This window comes from Trifolium pratense, linkage group LG2, assembly GCF_020283565.1.
Source record: "Trifolium pratense cultivar HEN17-A07 linkage group LG2, ARS_RC_1.1, whole genome shotgun sequence".
NCBI lineage: Eukaryota > Viridiplantae > Streptophyta > Magnoliopsida > Fabales > Fabaceae > Trifolium > Trifolium pratense.
Window position 1 is genome coordinate 56,767,785 of NC_060060.1, and position 21,929 is coordinate 56,789,713.

The window sequence follows — 21,929 nt, forward strand, 5'->3', positions numbered from 1 at the left end:
TTCGGCAAGCTATTATAGATGCTGGTTTGTTAGATGTTCATATGGAAGGGTACCCCTTCACTTGGTTCAAGAGTCTCGGTACGCCGCGTGCAGTGGAAGAAAGGCTAGACCGAGCTTTAGCTAATGGTTCTTGGTTCCAAATGTTTCCTTATGCTAAGGTTGAGAACTTAGTGGCGCCTGCCTCAGATCATTATCCTATCCTTCTTGATCGTGATCCTGCTGTAAGATCATGTCGGCCGCAGCGCAAATTCAAATTTGAAAATGCGTGGTGTTTGGAGTCTAGTTTAGACGATGTTGTGTATCATTGCTGGTACAACTACTCCGATAAAACCATTGTGCCGAAACTCGAAGCCTGCGCAGATGAGCTTTCTGATTGGAGCAGAAGTCATTGCCATAAACGTAGATATGAGATCGAAGAGTGCCGAAGAAAATTACTGCAAGTTAGGGAACAAGGAGGAGATAACAATGCTAACTATATAGGTGCGCTGCATAAAAGAATGACACACCTGCTGGTTCAAGAAGATATGTTTTGGCGTCAACGTGCTAAAACACACTGGTATAGAGATGGGGATCTTAACACTCGGTTCTTTCATGCGTCAGCCACATCCAGGAAGAAGGTAAACCGCATGTCGTACTTGGAGGACGATAGTGGGAGAAGAATTAGTGATAACTCTGGTATGTGTGAATTGGCAACAAATTATTTTAGTAATTTATTTCAAAAGCAGCATAGTGTTCGTGACCCTGTGATTGATGTTATCCCCACTACCATTCTTGACTCTGATAACGAGTATCTCACAGCCCCGTTTACTATAGCAGAATTTAGAGAAGCTTTATTCTCTATGAAATCGGAGAAGTGTCCTGGACCCGATGGCTTTAATCCAGGCTTCTATCAACACTTTTGGAATTTATGTAGCCATGATATCTTTACAGAATGTTGTTCTTGGCTTAATACAGGTCAATTGTAACACCCTAACCCGTACTACCCTTAAAAACGTAATTTTAAAAACTTTTCAACAAGCGTAAAGGCAGAGTGCCACGCGGTAATTAAAACACAAGCATACACACAGAGCATCATGAAAATTTAACATGAAAAGCAACAGCGGATTCCAATAAAACCAAGCATGCATATATATACATATATATATACATAAGCCATATTCATCCCTAAGGATGTCACTTATACAAGAACTAGCATAACCAAAAGGTGACACCGATATACGATGAAATCCAAGCGTAACCCCGACTCGATGTTACATTACCAGAGCATTCACTATTTACAAACTCTAGTCAAAAGCTAGTACTAAGAGGAGTAATCTATACTAAGTCTCCTCACCAAAAAGGTATCTTCAACACCCAGCTAATACCGCAGTCTAAACGTCGGCACAGTCCTCAGCCTGAATATCTGAACCCCCAAAGGTCCAGCAAATAACACAAAGCAGAGAGTTAGAAAACATAATCGCATATCATACGAGCATAAGAAAAGTCTTACACTTTCGAACTACATCATACATATTCTAACTCACGTCAAAACATCGCACTAAACAATTATCAATTAATAAGGTTCAACACCATTCAACCAAATAATGTCACTTACCATTTATCAAATATATGCGCATTTACCCTAAGGTATCTAATGCCAATTAATTCACTGTCATGCCATCCCTAGACATAACTAAATGCATGTGGTACCAAGATGTCTCACCAACGGTGGACCAAGAACAGTTTTATATCATGCTGGATATGTCGGAACTTACCGAACCATCTTATCTCCCTTGGATAAGCCAAAACAGTTTTATATCCTGTTGGATAGCAGCTCTGGACTCATGGATTCATCTAATCCGATCCTCGGCTTCATTATGGACACATAATCCATTTTCGTTATTGGAACCCAAGTTTCCAATGTTCACATACAATCATGAATGCATGTATGCATACACATATCAACCATATGATATTCTCTAGCTCGAAGCTACTCTTTTATGAATGCGGGAACACAATCCTAACACATTCACTTAACATTGCAAATTAATGCCAAAAACATAACATTGCTCACTTTAAGCTACACTTATTGCATACACGTTTATCAATCATATAACGATTAACAATAAGCATTAACAGTATCAACATGTATCAACAATCATGTAAGAATACTCCTAAACCATGTTCCAAGTGCCTAATCACACTTACAAACATCAACAAGAATTGCTGTCACAGAGGCCTTCGCTAAGCGAAGCCTTAGCGAGACTTGGCGAACCACACCAGGAAGTAACCTGCTCATGGCGAGCATTGGCGAGCTTCAACGAACTATTCGCTGAGCGAAGGCTTAGCGAGCCTCAGCGAACATCACCAGAGAATCACCTGCTCAAGGCGAGACTTGGCGAGATCCAGCGAACCTGTTCGCTACAGCGAACTCCTGGTCGCTTAGCGAACCACACCAGAACAGAATATCTGTTCTTGAGTTATCTAAGGCGGTTTAACCTCAAATCAACTCAAAAATTCATCTAAACATGTTATAAATTCATATAAACAGCCATTCCAAACATATATGGTATCAAGGAACATTAATCATCCCTTCCAAACATCCAAATACCTCTAACAATCAAAATCATGGCAATTACTTGAGTTTTAAGTAACTTTCTCAAACTTTTCAAAAATGATCCAAACACATACATATTCATCATGAAATCAAACTAGTGATTAACACATACAAAGTGATGATGAAAAACATCAGACTCACATACAAAAGCTTAATCAAAGTCTAAAAGAAATTGAGTGGGAGAGTTCGGGAACGGAGACATAGACAATCTCCCCCCTCCTTGTCACTCAAGAATCATGAATTCTAATCTCTTACCTTAAGCAAAGATGATGATTCAAGCCTTCTCTTGCTCAAGCTTTCTCTCTTGATCCAAACCCTAGCTTAGCTCTTATGGTTTTGCTCTTGCTCTACTCACTCAAAACTCAAGAAATGAAGTTATGATACTATTCATAAGTTGGACTTGCTACTTATACTACTTCTCATGTGTCATGAACCAAGCCCAAGTGGCTTAGGCCCATGCCTCTCACGCCCATTAAAGCCCAAAACAAGGTTCTCGCGCCTAATAACTTACGATCGGCTAAATAATTATTCGTCGCTCACTAAAATAATAAAAGCCAATTAATAAATAAAATAACATTTAATAAAATATACGAATACGAAAAATGGGTCGTTACAATCCTACCCCCCTTAAAAGAATTTCGCCCTCGAAATTACCTAGAAACAGATCGGGATAAGAATCTCTCATCTTGCTTTCCAACTCCCACGTCGCATTCTCACCAGCCGGTCCTCCCCACACGACTTTCACAGATGCAATCTCTTTGTTTCTCAACCTCTTCACTTCTCTTCCTTCGATTCTCAAAGGCACAGTCTCAATGGTCAAGTCATCCCTCACTTGAACATCGTCCGATTCAATCACGTGTGTCGGATCAGACACATACTTGCGCAACTGTGATACATGAAAAACATCGTGCAAATTCGCCAATGATGGCGGTAATGCAATCCTATACGCAACTTTCCCAACTCGCTTCAAAATCTCAAACGGCCCAATAAACCTCGATGTTAACTTCCTTGACTTCAACGCACGTCCTACTCCAGTAGTCGATTTAACTCGTAGGAATACATGATCCCCCTCTTGGAATTCAATGTCCTTCCTCCTCTTATCATGATAACTCTTCTGTCGACTCTGAGATGCTTTCATCTTCTCACGAATCATCCGAATCTTCTCTGTTGTTTCTTGTACAATCTCTGGTCCAAGAATTGCACCTTCTCCAGTTTCATACCAACACAGAGGTGTCCTACACCTTCTCCCATACAAAGCCTCAAACGGTGCCATTCCGATACTAGAATGGTAACTGTTGTTGTATGTAAACTCTACCAACGGTAAACAAGAATCCCAATTCACGTTTTGCTCCAAAACACAAGCCCTCAACAAATCCTCTAAGGATTGTATCGTCCTCTCCGACTGACCATCTGTCTGAGGATGATACGCTGAACTCAACCTCAACTTCGTTCCTAAAGCTTCTTGCAAGCTTTCCCAAAATCTGGAAGTAAATCTCGGATCTCTATCCGAAATAATACTTGTTGGAATACCATGTAGCCTCACAATCTGCTCCACATAAATCTCGGCCAACTTAGGCACCAAAGTACCTTTCCTGATAGCAATGAAGTGAGCACACTTCGTCAGACGATCTACCACTACCCAAATCACCTCGTTACCTTTCTTGGTCTTCGGTAAACCTCCCACAAAATCCATTGCAATGCTATCCCATTTCCATTCGGGTATAAACATTGGTTGCAACAAACCAAACGGCTTCTGATGCTCAATCTTCGATTTCTGACAAGTCAAGCATGAATAAACAAATTCAGAAATTTGCCTCTTCATTCCCGGCCACCAAAATAACTTCCTCAAATCCTGATACATCTTGGTTACTCCAGGATGTATACTCAAACCACTTCTGTGACCTTCTTCCATGATCATTCTTTTCAATTCGGGTACATCCGGTACACAAACTCTTCCTTGAAATCTCATGACTCCACTTTCGTCAATCTTGATATTGGTCTCCTTACCTTCATTGATGAGTACCATCTTCTCCATCAATCTCTTATCCGATTTCTGGCGTTCTTTAATATCTTCAAGAAAAGGATTCGTCAACTTTAACATTCCTAGCTTCACACTTGTAGAAGTAACCTCGCACACAAGACTCAAGTCTCGGAATTCTTCAATCAACTCTAACTCTCTCACCATCAATGATGACATATGCAAAGTTTTCCTACTTAATGCATCGGCCACCACATTGGCTTTTCCGGGGTGATAACTCAATTCAAAATCGTAGTCCTTTAAGAATTCGAGCCATCTTCGTTGCCTCATATTCAACTCCCTCTGGTCGAATAAGTACTTCAGACTCTTGTGATCGCTGAAAACTTCAAACCTCGATCCATACAAGTAGTGTCTCCACACTTTCAAAGTAAACACCACTGCGGCTAACTCCAAATCATGCGTCGGATAGTTCCTCTCGTGAACCTTCAGTTGTCTTGAAGCATATGCTACCACATTACCCCCTTGCATAAGCACTCCACCAAGTCCTAACTTCGAAGCATCGCAATACACGACGAACGACTCTTTGGCATCAGGTAAAATCAACACGGGTGCAGTAGTCAATCTTCTCTTGAGCTCTTGGAAACTCTTCTCACAAATACCATCCCAAACAAACGCTTGATCTTTCCTCGTCAACTTGGTTAACGGCAAAGCCAATTTCGAAAAACCTTCGATGAATCTTCTATAATAACCGGCTAACCCAAGGAAACTTCTAATCTCTGAAACAGATTCCGGCGTTCCCCACTGTGACACAGCGTCAACCTTCGCAGGATCTACCGCGATTCCTCCACTTGAAATTATATGCCCTAGGAAACTCACCTCTTTCATCCAAAATTCACACTTAGACAACTTGGCATACAACTTCTTCTCCTTCAAGACTTGCAAAACAATCCTCAAGTGCTCTTCGTGCTCTTCCTCGGATTTTGAGTAAATCAAAATGTCGTCGATGAACACCACCACGAATCTATCCAAAAATGAATGGAAAATTCGGTTCATATACTCCATGAAAACTCCAGGTGCATTGGTCACACCAAACGGCATAACTGAATACTCGTAGTGCCCATACCTCGTCCTAAATGCAGTCTTAGGTATGTCTTCCGTCTTTACTCTAATCTGATGGTATCCAGATCTCAAATCTATCTTACTAAACACACAAGCTCCAACTAGTTGATCCATCAAATCATCTATCCTTGGAAGTGGATATTTATTCTTGATCGTCACTTTGTTCAACTGACGATAGTCTATACATAATCTCATGCTTCCATCTTTCTTCTTTACAAGCAATACCGGCGCTCCCCACGGCGAAACACTCGGTCGAACAAACCTCTTCTCAAGCAGCTCTTCAAGTTGCTTCTTCAATTCATTCAACTCTGACGCTGACATTCGATACGGCGCCATCGATATCGGACTAGTTCCAGGTACTAGGTCGATAGAAAACTCTACCTCTCGCTTTGGAGGCACGTCAGATATATCATCCGGAAACACATCTGGGAATTCACAAACGATCGGTAACTCTTCTATCTTAACTCCTCCTTCGAGTTTCAATGATGCAAACATCATGAACATCTCGGCATGTTCTTTCAATGCTTCCGATACTTCCTTCCCGCTCATCAAATGCAAGTTCTCCTCCGGCTTCGGAAAAACAACGGCCTTCTCACGACAGTTGATATGAATTCGATTAAAGATTAACCAATTCATACCAAAAATCACATCCATACCACTAAGTGGAATACACACTAAATCCATACCAAAATGCCTACCAAAAATGGTTACGGGGCAGTTACGACATACTTGTCGGGTAATCACTGAACCATTAGCAGGAGTTTCTATTTCCATCCTACCCGTCATATCCGTTAAAGGAATACTAAGACGCTTCACACAATCCAAAGAAATAAAAGAATGCGTCGCTCCCGTATCTATAATCGCAATTAAAGGAGTGTTATAGATGAAACACGTACCTCTAATGAGATTGTCCTCAAGGCTAGCATCCTCTCCACTCAAAGCAAACACCTTGCCCATCAACTTCTTGGGCTTCTTACAAGTCGGACTCTTGTGGCCTTCCTCACCACAGTTGAAACACACCACCTTTGTCCTACAAACCTCGGTCTTGTGGCCTAGCTTTCCACAATTCTTACACCTATCTCCTTTCTTGGGGCAATCATAAGACATATGACCCCTTTCTCCACAGTTGTAACAACTTCCATTCACCGGCTTCTTACCACCACTGGTATTACCCCTACCGCGGTTATCATAAGGTTTTCCGCGCTCTTGTCCTTTCCCTTTTCGGTCATTCGCAGCCTTGTAGTAGTTCACCTTAGCTCTACCATCTTCATCACAAATCCTACTCTTGTTCACAAGGGTCGCAAAGTCCCTTATCTGTGAAAATCCAATCATATGCTTAATGTCTGGACGTAGACCACTTTCAAACTTCACGCACTTGTCGTTCTCCGCTTCCATAGTGTTGTAATGCGGGCTAAACGCACACAAAGTCTCAAACTTGACGGCATAGTCAGCTACCGTCATATTTCCCTGTTTCAATTCCATGAATTCCACCACCTTCTTATTCTTCACATCCACAGGAAAATACTTAACCAAAAATTCTCTTTTAAACATTGCCCATGGTATAGCCATACCACCGGGTCCTAGCCTCAACTTGGCATTCTTCCACCACACATTCGCTTCCTCACGCAACACATATGTTCCAAGGGTTGTCTTCCCTTCCTCGGAACAATCCATTGCTTCAAAAATTATCTCAAGTTCCTCCAACCACTTATGAGCTCCATCCGGGTTGTAACCTCCGGTAAATGTTGGCGGTTTCTGCTTCATGAACCTTTCCAACCTCATCTCTACCTCTCTTCCAGGTTGATGATCTCTAACCACAATGTTGGTAAGTGCGGCCAAAGCTTCCGCAATCTGAGCATTCGTCCTCGCAGCAGCCATGATTCCTGAACGAATCACAACTAGACGTTAGAAAGTACTAACAGTGTTCCCTACACATGCTCATACGGGGAAAAGAAAAGTCCTAATTGGTTCACACGAACCGACCTGCTCTGATACCACTATTGTAACACCCTAACCCGTACTACCCTTAAAAACGTAATTTTAAAAACTTTTCAACAAGCGTAAAGGCAGAGTGCCACGCGGTAATTAAAACACAAGCATACACACAGAGCATCATGAAAATTTAACATGAAAAGCAACAGCGGATTCCAATAAAACCAAGCATGCATATATATACATATATATATACATAAGCCATATTCATCCCTAAGGATGTCACTTATACAAGAACTAGCATAACCAAAAGGTGACACCGATATACGATGAAATCCAAGCGTAACCCCGACTCGATGTTACATTACCAGAGCATTCACTATTTACAAACTCTAGTCAAAAGCTAGTACTAAGAGGAGTAATCTATACTAAGTCTCCTCACCAAAAAGGTATCTTCAACACCCAGCTAATACCGCAGTCTAAACGTCGGCACAGTCCTCAGCCTGAATATCTGAACCCCCAAAGGTCCAGCAAATAACACAAAGCAGAGAGTTAGAAAACATAATCGCATATCATACGAGCATAAGAAAAGTCTTACACTTTCGAACTACATCATACATATTCTAACTCACGTCAAAACATCGCACTAAACAATTATCAATTAATAAGGTTCAACACCATTCAACCAAATAATGTCACTTACCATTTATCAAATATATGCGCATTTACCCTAAGGTATCTAATGCCAATTAATTCACTGTCATGCCATCCCTAGACATAACTAAATGCATGTGGTACCAAGATGTCTCACCAACGGTGGACCAAGAACAGTTTTATATCATGCTGGATATGTCGGAACTTACCGAACCATCTTATCTCCCTTGGATAAGCCAAAACAGTTTTATATCCTGTTGGATAGCAGCTCTGGACTCATGGATTCATCTAATCCGATCCTCGGCTTCATTATGGACACATAATCCATTTTCGTTATTGGAACCCAAGTTTCCAATGTTCACATACAATCATGAATGCATGTATGCATACACATATCAACCATATGATATTCTCTAGCTCGAAGCTACTCTTTTATGAATGCGGGAACACAATCCTAACACATTCACTTAACATTGCAAATTAATGCCAAAAACATAACATTGCTCACTTTAAGCTACACTTATTGCATACACGTTTATCAATCATATAACGATTAACAATAAGCATTAACAGTATCAACATGTATCAACAATCATGTAAGAATACTCCTAAACCATGTTCCAAGTGCCTAATCACACTTACAAACATCAACAAGAATTGCTGTCACAGAGGCCTTCGCTAAGCGAAGCCTTAGCGAGACTTGGCGAACCACACCAGGAAGTAACCTGCTCATGGCGAGCATTGGCGAGCTTCAACGAACTATTCGCTGAGCGAAGGCTTAGCGAGCCTCAGCGAACATCACCAGAGAATCACCTGCTCAAGGCGAGACTTGGCGAGATCCAGCGAACCTGTTCGCTACAGCGAACTCCTGGTCGCTTAGCGAACCACACCAGAACAGAATATCTGTTCTTGAGTTATCTAAGGCGGTTTAACCTCAAATCAACTCAAAAATTCATCTAAACATGTTATAAATTCATATAAACAGCCATTCCAAACATATATGGTATCAAGGAACATTAATCATCCCTTCCAAACATCCAAATACCTCTAACAATCAAAATCATGGCAATTACTTGAGTTTTAAGTAACTTTCTCAAACTTTTCAAAAATGATCCAAACACATACATATTCATCATGAAATCAAACTAGTGATTAACACATACAAAGTGATGATGAAAAACATCAGACTCACATACAAAAGCTTAATCAAAGTCTAAAAGAAATTGAGTGGGAGAGTTCGGGAACGGAGACATAGACAATCTCCCCCCTCCTTGTCACTCAAGAATCATGAATTCTAATCTCTTACCTTAAGCAAAGATGATGATTCAAGCCTTCTCTTGCTCAAGCTTTCTCTCTTGATCCAAACCCTAGCTTAGCTCTTATGGTTTTGCTCTTGCTCTACTCACTCAAAACTCAAGAAATGAAGTTATGATACTATTCATAAGTTGGACTTGCTACTTATACTACTTCTCATGTGTCATGAACCAAGCCCAAGTGGCTTAGGCCCATGCCTCTCACGCCCATTAAAGCCCAAAACAAGGTTCTCGCGCCTAATAACTTACGATCGGCTAAATAATTATTCGTCGCTCACTAAAATAATAAAAGCCAATTAATAAATAAAATAACATTTAATAAAATATACGAATACGAAAAATGGGTCGTTACATCAATTCCCTGTCACCCTCAATATGACCAATATTGCCCTCATTCCTAAAGGAGAAGAACAGAAAACTATGAAAGATTGGAGACCAATCTCCCTCTGTAATGTTATCTACAAGATTGTGTCCAAAGTCCTCGCTAATAGGCTTAAGAAAGTTCTTAACAAGTGTATTTCAGATAACCAATCTGCCTTTGTTCCGGAGAGGTCTATCCTTGATAATGCGATGGTTGCCATTGAAATTGTACACTTCATGAAATCTAAAACCAGAGGCAAGATAGGTAATGTTGCTCTAAAGCTTGACATCAGTAAAGCTTATGACCGTATTGATTGGACATATCTTGAGGAGGTGATGATTAAGATGGGCTTCTCACAACAATGGGTTAGGTGGGTTATGATGTGTGTCGAATCAGTAGATTACTCTGTGATTGTGAATGAAGAGATGGTTGGTCTTATCATTCCGGGACGTGGACTTCGACAGGGAGACCCTTTATCTCCATACCTCTTTATTATTTGTGCAGAAGGGCTCTCAGCTCTTATTAGAGAGGCAGAAGGGCGTGGTGAGATACATGGAACTAAAATTTGCACGAATGCACCAATTATATCTCACCTCTTATTTGCCGATGACTGTTTTTTGTTCTTCAGGGCTAATGAACATGAAGCTCACACAATGAAAAATATTCTGGTAACTTACGAAGCAGCATCTGGTCAAGCCATTAGCCTCCCTAAGTCAGAAATTTTTTGCAGCAGGAACGTCCCGCAAACAGTCAAAAACAGAATGACCAACATTTTAGGTGTGCAAGCTGTGTTAGGCACAGGTAAATATCTTGGACTACCTTCTATGGTTGGTAGAAGCAAGAAGGCCACATTTAACTTCATCAAGGATAGAGTATGGCGGAAGATCAACTCATGGAGCAGTAAATGTCTCTCAAAAGCGGGACGTGAAGTCCTTATTAAATCGGTCTTGCAAGCTATCCCTTCTTACGTTATGAGCATTTTTCTTATTCCGACTTCACTCATCGATTCTATTGAAAAAATGATGAATTCTTTTTGGTGGGGACATGGTGGTGCAAATAATAGGGGTATTCATTGGCTGTCTTGGGAGAAGTTATCGGTTCATAAAAATAGCGGAGGGATGGGTTTTAAGGACCTTACGACGTTCAACCTTGCTATGCTGGGTAAACAAGGGTTGAAATTTCATGCAAATCCCAATAGTCTTGTCTCTCGCTTGTTTAAGGCCAGGTATTTCCCTCACAATAATTTTTTAGCATCCTCTATTGGACATAATCCGAGCTTTGTGTGGAGGAGTATTCATAAGGCTAAATTTCTTGTTCGAGCTGGATCCCGATGGTGCATAGGCCCAGGGGCTGATATCCCTATTTTAGGTGAACCATGGCTAAAAAATGGAGAGTGCATTTCAATAGCTAATAATAATAATAATAATGTACAGCTTCTCCAACATGCAACAGTAGAGTATCTTATTGATAGCTCAACAAAAGAATGGAACCGTGATATAGTTAATACTTTATTTGATCAAGTGACAGCAGATGCTATTTTTAAAACACCACTTGTTGAACAAGTTCACTCGGATAAGTTGGTGTGGAAAGCAGAGAAGAATGGTATTTACTCGGTTAGAAGTGCGTATCGTCTTTGTGTTGAGGAGCTTATAGACATCTCTCATCTTAAAAGACCGGGCTGTTGGTCTAGCATTTGGAGATTGAAGGTTCCTCCAAAGGTCAAAAATCTTGTGTGGCGAATATGTCGGGGATGCTTCCCAACTCGCGCGCGACTTAGAGATAAAGGAGTTCAATGTCCACCGAACTGTGTTGTGTGTGACGATAATTATGAAGATACTGTTCACATTTTATTTACATGTCCTTTGTCTATCCAAGTTTGGAGTGCGAGTGGCCTCTGGAATAGAATTGAAGGTGCTGTTAACACAACTAGTACCGCATCAGAAACCATTTTTCTGCTACTGCAGCAGCTAAATTTGCAAGAAAGTGCTCGGATGGCGGCAATTATGTGGAGTTTATGGAAACACAGAAACCTCAAACTCTGGCAAAACACTACAGCGACATGTGCTCAAATAGTAGAAAAAGCTATGCAACTGCTTGATGCGTGGGTGCAGGCCAATAGCAGTAACATGTTAACACCGAATTCTGCAGATATGGCAGCAACAGAACATGGTAATTCGGCCGAATCCAGCAGAAGCACGGTCGGGCTGATGACGTGTAAGTGGGAGAAACCGACACAAGGGAGGTACAAGTGTAACATTGACGCGTCGTTCACGACTCAATTTAATCGAGTGGGTATTGGCATGTGCATCCGCGACGACGAAGGTAGATTTGTGCTCGCAAAAACCATATGGAAATCACCGATATGTAATGTGGATTTAGGCGAGGCGCTCGGTCTTTTGCATGCTATCCGGTGGATTCAAAATCTGCAAATTGATAATGTGGACTTTGCTATGGATGCCAAAAATGTTGTTGATCAATTTCATAATGAAGGGAGTGTTTTAACAGAGGTGGGGGATGTGGTAGAGGAATGCAAACGTCTATTTAGTTTATATTTTGAAAACTCTCGTGTTGAGTTTACTAAGAGACAAGCGAATGAGGTAGCTCATGCTCTTGCAAGGGTAGCCCCATCTCTAGCTAGCTCTAATATTTTCATTGATGTACCAACATGTATTCGTGATTTAGTTATGAATGAAATGCTATAAGCAACCTTTATGTCAAAAAAAAATATCAGTGGACAAGACCAAGACAGGTTTTGCCTCATTCAAGACATATGTTAATGATTTAAATAAGAAAATATTTTATTAAGATTTGATCATTTAATTTAACTTTTAAATTTTTTATTAATTCAAATGCACAAACTTAAAATTTTTTTTATTACTATTTTTAAATTCTTAACGTGTCTTAATTGCTTGAAGCAAATACTTTTATGCATACCTCTTCAGGTTGATCTAGACTATACTATCTCAAAAATACTCACTTGAAAGAGACGAAGAATCGTAAGAACGTATTTGATGTCCTATTTAATATTCTTTAAACTTGTTTTGATAATGATTGTTTTTTTAAACTAATCCTATATAAATATATTCAAACAAGGAAACGCTGATGTACTCCAATTTTGTTTGGCTTTCTTTTATGGATGGACCGCAAGGAATCTTCATCTTTTAACCAAATTTATTTATTTATTGCTCCTATTCCATCCAAATTGTCAAAAATGCGTTCACACTGGGAAGTTTCATATATAGGCTAAACAGTAAACAAATAACATTAATGTATATAGTATTTAATGAATTTTTAAATTATCCATCTGCCCATAAATAACCACTTTGATGTCGCAACTAGTCTTGGAGATTCAGAACTTGCATATTTCATCATAGTCATTGGGATAAGCTTTCTTCACTTCATAGTTCATATGGCTTCTGTCGCTCATAAATTTTTGTACGATGTGTTCCTTAGTTTCAGAGGCGAGGATACTCGTCATTGTTTCACCGGCAATCTCTGGAAAGCTCTTAATCACAATGGACTCCGAACTTTCATGGATGACGAGGAGCTTCGAAAAGGGGATGAAATCACAAAATCACTTCTCCAGGCAATTGAAGACTCCAAAATCGCCATTGTTGTCCTCTCTGAGAATTACGCTTCTTCCTCCTTTTGTTTAGAAGAACTCTCTAAGATCCTTGATTCAATGAAAGATAAGGCAGATTGTTCCATTTTGCCGATTTTTTATAAGGTGGATCCTTCTGATATACGAAAGTTACAAAAGACTTATGGAGAAGCAATGGCTAAACATATGGCCAACTCCAATCCAAACTTAGATAAATGGAAGGCGTCTCTTGATCAAGTTGCTAGTTTGTGCGGCTCTCATTACAAGAAAGGGTATGTTCTGTACTATTATCTCCTTTGTTTTTTCATTACTAGTTTATTGGAGATATTGAAGAATGCTCTAAAAATGCCGTATTTTAATATATATGCATGCGCACTAGGATTTTTGTGCCTTAAAAAATTTCATCTCAATTTACCTTTGTAATATTAGTTTCCTTTTATTTTAGTCCCTTTTTAGACATGTCATTTTTAAAAATTTACATGGCATGCATATTATGACTTCATGCAAGTGATATTGGCTCACTTTTTTTATTTGATTCCTCAACAGAAAAAAAAAAAAAACAAAATTGTTGTAGGAATAAAATCAAAATCCTTTCGTTTCATTTCAATTTACCTTTGTAACATTAGATTCCTTTTATTTTAGTCCATTATTTAGACATTTTTGGACTTTATATTTGTTAAGCATTCCCTTATGAATTAGAACCTCAATAGCGTCTTTCAACTGGATGCATTCCCCATTATTATTGTCGTAGCCCTTATGCAACCTGTAGTATTTTGGCTTGTCCGCCTTAGGGCGTTCTTTTCTGAATCTGTGGAATTCCATGGAACCCAGCATTCGCATAATCTTGGAAGATGCGCTCGCGGGTCGTTTTCAAAGGAGTGTATTTCCTTGTACCTGGTCGAGTTTCTATCCTTTGTTCATTTTCCTTATTTTTTCTTGTCGACTTCGCCTTTCTCCTGGGATCTGTGCAGTATCCTATTTGTCTCTACTATCTCTTTGTATTGTAAGTATCTTTTGGCCTTTTCTAATAATTGACTGAAGTTCGCCGGCTCCTTGACCCCAACAATTTCCACGAACTTCGACCCCCCTTCTAGAGCTCTTGGCAGAGCAATATCTCTTCATCTTGTCGTCGGCTCCTTTTCCAACACATCCTCATCGTTGAACATTTTGATGTAGCTTCTCAAGGATTCATCGAACAAATAAGTTAAGACCAAAAGTCCAATTTAGCCAAAATTTTATTAGCTAACAACGAGGGACACAATGCTAATATCACATCCGATATAGTGTACAAAAAAGTTTTTCGTAATTTATAACATCTCATTGATTGTGTTTTATACGATTCATTGATTGTGACCCGTGCATACAATAGTTTAGTTTTATAGAAATGTTATTATTATATTAATATTGGTGTTTTAAAAATATTCACATTTTAAAATTTTATCATATTGAATCTATATATCAATTACAAACCAACAAAACATAAATATTTGATATAAAAACATAAAGAGCCCGTTTGTATTGACTTATTTTTGTGATTATGCAAAACAGTTTATGCAAATATATAAGCTTTTAAGTATTGCTCATAAGATGTGTCAAAAAAAAAAGTATTGCTCATAAGCTTGTCAAGGTAGTTTATGAAAAAACAGCTTATGAAGATACATTTTTTATTAGTGAGAACTTATCAATTAACATAAAAACTTATTTATTTGCTTAAACTATTTTTCTTAAACTAAAATATAAGTTAACCTAAACGGGATCTAAATCTACAACAAACTCATACATTTACACGGTCTTTTTATAGGTATGTAATGAAAGAAACATACTCAATGTTTTCAAGGTTTGATATTTTTACAACCCGTCTAATATGTACATAGTTAAACTAAACTTCTTAGTTAGCTAGTATAGTTATACATTTTTTTAATTATTTTAATTTAATAAAATATAGTACAGTATATGTTATAATTCTACATAGTATCATTTTATTTACTTTCCAAACAATGAAATAGAAAATTTGTTCCATTCCATTATGTTATAAAATATCCGTATAATAGAATAATTAAGATCTCTGTTCTATTCAGCTAAATGTTTGATACCTGACTAAAAGTTTCAATATTTGCTCCTAAGTGTAAGTTGATTTTTGGCTTTTTTTAACTTAAAAAAAGTTACACAAATCCCTAAATAAACGGGTAAAAATCGCGCACAATCGAGATGCATGTACTTGAAAAACAGACATATGCACTGGAATGATCTCTTTTCTCTTTATTGGACAGGGACATGTATGAGTATGTGTTTATTGGGAAGATTGTTGAAGAAGTCTTAAAAAAGATAACACTTGGTATTACCTTACATGTTGGTGATTACCTAGTTGGGTTGGAGCCTCAAAAACAACGATTAATTTCGCTTTTAAATGTTGGCTCTGATGATACAGCCCACATGGTTGGGATCCATGGAATTGGTGGAATAGGGAAAACCACTCTTGCTCTAGAAGTTTATAACTCGACTGTCCATCAATTTCAATGTTCATGTTTTCTTAAAGTCAGAGAAAATTATCACAAAAATGGATTGGTACTCCAAAAGATCCTTCTGTCTCAAATTGTTGAAAAGAACATTGAGATAAATAGTGTTGAAGAAGGAATTTCAATATTACAAAAAATTCTCAGTAAAAATAAAGTTCTTTTGCTTCTTGATGATGTTGACAATGAGAAGCAATTACAGGCTATTGCTGGAAAACCTAATTGGTTTGGTCTTGGCAGTAGAGTCATCATCACAACTCGGAACCAAAGGTTGCTAACATTGCATGGGGTTGAAGCTGAACATACATATGAGGTGAAGGAGTTGAATGACAAAGATGCTTTTGAGTTGGTTAGATGGAATGCTTTTAAAAATGAAAAGACCGACAGAGTTTTTTCAGGTTATGCGCATGTTTTAGATCGTGCCGTAGCATATGCTTCCGGTCTTCCACTCGCTTTGGAAGTCATAGGTTCTCACTTTTCTAATAGGACAATAGAGGAATGTAAATGTGCACTAGATCAATGTGAAAGGGTTCTTGATGAAAAGATCCAAATGACATTACAATTGAGCTTTGATGATTTGAAGAAAGAAGAGAAGATTGTTTTTCTTGACATTGCCTGTTGCTTGAAAGGATATAAATTGACAACAGTTGAACAAATACTTCGTGCTCATCATGGTTATAGCATTAGAAATCATATTAATGTGTTAGTGGAAAAATCTCTCATAAAAATAAGTGAGTTTGGTAATGTGACATTACATGATTTGATAGAGGATATGGGGAAGGATATTGTTAGACAAGAATCACCGAATCCTGGGGAACGCAGTAGGTTATGGGACTCTGATGATATAGAGGAAGTTTTAGAAGAAAATAAGGTTAGTTATAATTATGATATGGATATATGGTATGGTTTTTCATCTTTAACTTTGATTAATGTTACTAATGCTCTGTGCATTATTAATGTTAATTCTAGGTTTCAAGTTTTGAATCCTCTAGGTGTCAATTTTCTGTTTTGGGTCAGTCCATACATACATTGCTCTAACTTAAATTGTGTCCACACAATGTTATTATTTGTAAAACGTCACATTATTACAAGTAAATTGGATCCACACAATGTTATTAATTGTCACATTATTACAAGTAATCCTCTCTGCATTTTTTACCATTGCTTGGTTTACTTATATTTTTTACCATTATAATTTTTAAAGATCTTTAAATACACCTGGGATAAAGTTATATCATGTATTCGGTTAATTTATCCTTTTTGTTATTGTTTATAGGAAGCAAGTAAAATTGGAATCATATATGTGAACAATTGGATTAAAGTTAAACAGGATGGAAAAGCTTTCAACAAGATGGAAAATCTCAAAACACTACTTATTGATAAACGGGGTCATTTTTATGGAAGTCTCAAACATCTTCCAAATAGTCTAAGAGTACTGGATTGTCGATCATCATATTTCACAATACAAGCGGTAACTGTAAGTGTAACATTATATCTCTATCTCTAATCTTTTATATTAATTAATCCTGTTTAATATATTCATATATTTCTTATTTATTTACATTTTTTTCTATTTCCATCCATTTTTTTTGCAGAAGTTCCAAAATATGAGAGTTTTAAATTTTGATCGCAAGGGAGGTGTATTAGAAATACACGACCTAGCTAATCTCCCAAATTTAGAAGAAATTTCAATTGAAAATGGTCATTGTGATTTTACAATTGCATATAAATCAGTTTGTTTTTTGAGTAAACTTAAAATCTTGAGAATTATAAGGTGCAGAGACATCAAAAGTGTTCCACCACTCGATTGCCCTTCCCTGATAGAACTCGATCTTTCATATTGTGCTAATCTAGAAAGTTTTCCTCTCACGGTGAATGGATTTGGTGGACAACTTAAAATTTTGAGGCTTATAAACTGCAGAAAAATCAAAATTATTCCACTTATCATGTTAGATTCTCTAGAAGAACTCAATCTTAGAGGTTGCACCAATCTAAAGACTATTCCACCTCTCAAGTTGGCTTCTTTCGAAGAACTCGATCTTTCATACTGTACTAGACTTGAGAGTTTTCCACATGTGGTGGACGGATCTCTTGGAAAACTTAAAACCCTGCTTCTTACAAATTGTCACAATCTCAAGAGTATTCCACCTATCAAGTTGGATTCGCTAGAAAAGGTTGACTTTTCAAATTGTCATTTGCTTGAGAGATACTCCATTCTTGGAAATCTTAATTTATCAAAAAGACTATTGATGTTTGCTAATGTGAAAGAATTACACCTCACTAAAAATCGCATCACGGTTCTTCCTAAATCTATCAAGGAATTTAAGTTTTTATCGAGGCTTGTCTTGGACGATTGTAAGGAACTTCAGGAAATTCAAGAGATTCCTGCATCCTTAAAAAGTTTATCTGCACTAAACTGCCAAGCGTTGACTTCGTCATGTAAAACCAAATTACTGAATCAGGTTATGATTTAATTTGTAATGTAATTGATATTCTTCTTGATATTGTTAAACTCACATTAATTATATCTTTATGACTAACAGAAATTACATGAGGCTGGAAACACTTGGTTCCGCTTGCCACGAGCAAAGATTCCAGAGTGGTTCGATCAGCAATGGTCGGAAGGATTGTTAATTTCTTTTTGGTTTCGTAACAAGTTTCCCACCATAATTCTTTGTGTTGTTTCTCCATTGACATGGAACGATGGACCACATAGTGCAAGAGTGATCATCAATGGCAATACATTTTTCATTATGCATGGTTTGAATATACGTCGCTCATCAACTCGAGATACATATCATTTGCATCTTTTTCATTTGCTAATGGAAAATTTCAATGATAAAATGGACAATGCACTTTTCGAAAATAAGTGGAACTATGCAGAGGTTGACTTTGGATTCCCATTCATGTATAGTGGTATCCATGTATTGAAAGACAAAAGTAGCATGGAGGATATTCAATTTTTCAACCCAGAGATTGAATTGTACTAATATTGTGTTCACTCGGGTGTTGAAGTAAGTTTATCATTCATTTTACCCAAATTGTCATAAATTTTTCTCCTTGTAGTGTTGTAGGATGTTAATTTGTTTCTTAATTTTATGATATATTCTTCTATATATTCACCAAATCACAATTATAGGTTGGAATTACGACGACAAAATCATAAAGTGCATTTAGAGAGGTAGTCTCAAATTAGATCTCTACAGTGTACAGAATGGAGTATCCATGTTTCATAAATTTACAATTCTACCAGCTACATGCATCACAAAATATATCTTATTGAGCATATAGACTTTTAAGGTAACATGATCTAGTGTTTGTGTTGGAAATTTCCTTGAAAAACAATGATCAGAAACTGTGGTACTGCTGCCTTTTGCGCATGATACTCAGCTTTTTGGGGTATGAGGCGCAGCTGGGGGATGGATTGTTGTCATTTGCGCCCCAGGCGCCAGTTTTCTGAGCCTCATGCGCAAAACTCTGCTATATATGCTGTCATGTTGTTGTTCAGCCGAAACAGGAGAGAGAAAGTGAGATTTTGAAGGGTTTTTCATCACCATTGAGGCTAGATACTAGGAGGGTTGCTTCTAGGGTTTATGGGTTGGTAATCATTTTCTTTCATCTTGTAATCATTATCATTGAATCTCTTGGTCACTGGAAGAGATTCGGGAAAATGGTAGAATTTAGGAAAACTCTAAATTCTTGCAACTCTTTGTATTTGAATCTTTAATTTGTAATAAAGAACAAGTTTGATAGTGGAACGGAGAGTGACTCTCTCCCCCAGAGTTGGTTGGTTTTAACCGAACTGGGTAAACAATTTCGTGTCTCTTTATCGCTTTATTGTTTTCGCTTTTGTGTGATTTAATTGCTCATTCATTTTGTTTGGTTGTTTCAATTCATTTGTCCCACACACTAATGATTTATTGGTGTGGTTTTCTTCGGATTCACAACAGTTTGTCTTAGGTGTTACAAAAAGGAAATGGAAGAAAGGGTAAACAAATATGAGAGGGGAATATTATAGAAGAAATGGTTATTGAAGAGATCATTTTTGCACAAATTTAGTTGGCTTGCTTAATTTCAATCTCAATTTTGTACACTGTGGAGAGCTCACTTTATTTCCCTTTAAAAGTGGACATGATGAAACCGTAACAGAACAAATTATTGCCGAAATAATGTCTTAGTCAATTTTCTTTTTCGATTATGCTTCGTCGTTGATCAATGGATTTTAATACACATTTTATAGTATTTCAGTTTGTTTTTGTAAAAGTGTGTTATGTCTAATAATTATTTTTGGTCACATTTGTGGTCGAAATCTCCTCACAAATGAAGATTAAAGCCAACAAACAAGAGATTAGTTTAATTAATAATAATTATTGGGGTGCTGCTAAGGGTAGGGGGTGGCTGTGGAGTGCCAACATAGTTGAGATGTCACCTCCATCAAGTGATGTTTTTGTTTTTAAAAAAACAAACAAGAGATTAGTATACATTTGCTTAGATTTATAGTTTTTTTTTTTTTTGCAATTTCTTTCTTCGCATTGGTTCAGTTCGCTAGTTAACTAGCGATCCATGTATTAGGTTGTTCATAGGTTAACTAAAGAACATACCGATGTTGATGTTGTGATGATTTTTGCTGATTCTGTTTGCTTTGATGCATATTTGTTGATCCTGTGTTTTTTAATGTGTAGCTAAGAGGGAATAAAGAATCAGCCACCACATGAGCCTAGGGGGTAGATGAGCCACATCAAGAGGAGGAGCAAGACGAGAAGCAGAAGGATGTTGAGATGCATGAGGTTCCTGAGCCAGAGGAGGAGGCTCAGAAAAGCAGGATCTGCTGATGTCGTTAGGATGTTGAGCACCAGCTGCTGCTCACAAGTGTGTGCCTTGTAAAATGCATTTTCTGAGTTGAGAATTAATCTTGAATGCTTTCTTAGTTTTAATAATTGTTGATACTTTTGTGTATAATATTTTTGCTTTTGGCCATCTACACTTGGTACAATCTTCAATGAATTTTCAATTTACTTTATCGCAAGTTTTTTATTGAATTTTTTCTTTTGAAATTGATTTCTATCCTGTATCTCGATTTCTCAATGCAGGTAGCAGAGAACCTTGGCTGAAAAATCTTCTTAAACCCCCATGATTCACAGAGATGCAAAATATTCATGTGTGGAGACTGGAGATCGAAAATGAACTGCATGAAAGTTATGAGCTAGAAGAATAGATCAAATGCATTCAAGCTCACACATTTTCTTTTGAATCAGAAGAGAACATAGTTATCAGAAAAGAGATATCCTTTAGGAAGAAAAGTCCCTTAAGCTCATGTGCATCATTTGGCAAGCATAGTGGAAGAAGGGTAAACAGATCTGAGTGGGGTAAAAGTGGAGAGGGAATTGTTATTGAGGAGACCATTTAATGTGCAAAAAAATTAATGGATAGCCTAATATCAATTTTGTACACTTTTAGAGAGAGCTAACTCTATTTCCCTTTCTTCCCAAGTTAAGGACTGCAGAATTGGGGGGGGGCTATTGTTTCTTGTCTTTAAATCATGTTAATAACTTGTAATAACCACATCCAAACTTACGCCCTTCACCCTAAATTTTACTCATCAAGAAATTATGTTGATAGTTAATTAAGTTTTGATATGTACAGTTTTAAATTGCCGTTGCCGTTGCTATTGCTATTGCTATTGCGGATGCAGTTGTGGTTGTAGTCTATGCAATTGCAGTCATTGTACTTGCTGCGAGGCGCAATACACCTGTTATGGCGTGAAATCCTTTTAACTTTTCACAAATAGAGGTTGGGAATAGGCTAGGTCGAGCTAGGCTTTGCCAAACCTGAACCTGACCTGTCAAAAAATCAAAGGTCTGA

The 21,929-nt window shown here is 37.8% G+C and overlaps 1 pseudogene; it reads left to right on the top strand.

Moving 5' to 3' along the window:
* Positions 1–13,192: 13,192 nt before the first annotated feature.
* Positions 13,193–20,008, top strand: LOC123911142 (annotated as a pseudogene).
* Positions 20,009–21,929: the final 1,921 nt, after the last annotated feature.